The following is a 2,241-nucleotide window of genomic DNA, read 5'->3' on the forward strand; positions in this document are numbered from 1 at the left end:
TTTTTTTTTTTTTTTTTTTTTTTTGAGATGGAGTCTCACTTTGTCACCCAGGCTGGAGTGCAGTGGTGTGATGATGATCTCAGCTCACTGCAACCTCCACTCCCGGGTTCAAGAGATTCTCCTGTCTCAGCCTCCCAAGTAGCTGGGATTACAGACGCCCACCACCGCATCTGGCTAATTTTTATATTTTTAATAGAGATAGGGTTTCATCATGTTGACCAGGCTCGTCTCGAACTCCTGACCTCAAGTGATCCACCTGCCTTGGCCTCCCAAAATGCTGGGATTACAGGCATGAGCCACTGTACCCAGCCTCAATTTTTAAAAATAGGCTCTGAGGCCAGGTGCAGTGGCTCACATCTCTAATCCCAGCACTTTGGGAAGCTGAGGCAGGAAGGCTGTTGGGGCCAGGAGTTCAAGACTAGCCTGAGCAACATATCAAGACCCTGTCTCTACAAAAACATAAAATTAGCTAGGCATGGTAGCATGTACCTGTAGTCCCAGCTACTCAAGAGACTGAGACAGGAGGTTTCCTTGAGGCCAGAAGGTTGAGGCTGAAATAGGTCATGATGGTGCCATTGCACTCCAACCTGGGTGACAGAGTGAGACCTTGTCTGAAAAAAAAGAAAAAGACTGGGCACAGTGGCTCACAGCTGTAATCCTGGCACTTTGGAAGGTCATGACAGGAGGATCACTTGAGCCCAGGAGCTCGAGACCAGCCTGGCCAACAAAGTAACACCCTTTCTCTGCAAAAATTAGCTCGGTGTGGTGGCATGCACTCCCCAGAAAAGTAATTCTTTTTATTGCCTAATTGCCCTGGTTAGAACTTCCAAGTACAATGTTAAATAAAAGTGGTGGCTGGGAGCAGTGGCTCACATCTGTTATACCAGCGCTCTGGGAGGCCAAGGCGGGCAGAATGCTCAAGCTTAGGAGTTAGAGACCAGCCTCATCGTCCTAGCTACTTGGGAAGTTGAACTGGGAGGATCACTTGAGTCCAGGAGGTGGAGGCTGCAGTGAGCTGTGATTATGCCACTGCACTCCAGCCTGGGCAATAGAGTGAGAGCCTATATCCCAAAAAAAAAAAAACAAAAACAAAACCCTGGATATTTATAGTATAGTATACAGGTTTGTTTTTTGTTTTGTTATTTTTTTTAAGCACTAAGTTATATCAAATACTATGAGTATGGCTTTAATATCTACCAGGCATTTAGAAACATCGAATTTGAAGCTTTCAAAGTCTACCTTAATTTGAGGGGCAGTGTAAGGTTATTGTCTGTTGTAATTTGTACTTCTAAGAATAGAGAGAGACCTCAGGTTATTTTACTTTTGTTTTACAAATTTGCTGTAAATCTTATTATAATTCAGCAATAGATTGAGTCCTGTCTCAGCTACTTACTAGCTGTATAAACTTTGTAGTTCTTGGCATATAGGAATCAAGAGATCTGACAGTCTGATCATCTTGTTTTGACCTGCTCACCATTAATTCATTCACTTCCTTCTTTTAATAATAACACCCTGATTTTTCTTGAGGAACTGTTTTTCCCCCCACTATCAGTCCATATTACCCCCTCCTGGCTAATTAGTTAGCTCTAGTACTTTTGCTGGAATTAATGGGAAAGATACTATACATGCTAAACTAATAGGATGTGTCTGGACTTCCAGTGGTCAGTTTTGCTACCTGTATTAGGGTTCTCCAGAGGGACAGAATGAATAGGATATATGTATATGTGAAAGGGATTTTATTAGAACTGGCTCACATGATGCACAAGGCAAAGTCCCACGATAGGCCATCTGCAAGCTGAGGATGAGAGAAGCCAGTAGGGATTCAATCTGAAAGCCTCAAAACTAGGGAAGCCAACAATGCAGCCTTCAGTCTGTGGCTGAAGACCCTATAGCCCCTGGCAATCCACTGGTGTAAATCCAAGAGTCCAAAGGCTGAAGAAGCTGGAGTCTGATGTCCAAGGGCGGAAGGAGCAGGAGGATGCATCCAGCATGGGAAAAAGAAGGAAACCAGGAGACCCAGCAAGCAAAAGCTGTTCCTCCTTCTGCCTGCTTTGTTCTAGCAGAGAACAAATGTAAGCTGTAAATGCTTACATTAAAAAGAAAAGTCAGCTGAGCATGGTGGCTCACGCCTGTAATCCCAACACTTTGGAGGCCGAGGCAGGTGGATCACAAGGTCAGGAGTTTGAGACCAGCCTGGCCAACATGGTGAAAACCCGTCTGTACTAAAAATTAAAAAATTAA

This window comes from Mandrillus leucophaeus, unplaced genomic scaffold, assembly GCF_000951045.1.
Source record: "Mandrillus leucophaeus isolate KB7577 unplaced genomic scaffold, Mleu.le_1.0 Scaffold77, whole genome shotgun sequence".
Classification (NCBI taxonomy): domain Eukaryota; kingdom Metazoa; phylum Chordata; class Mammalia; order Primates; family Cercopithecidae; genus Mandrillus; species Mandrillus leucophaeus.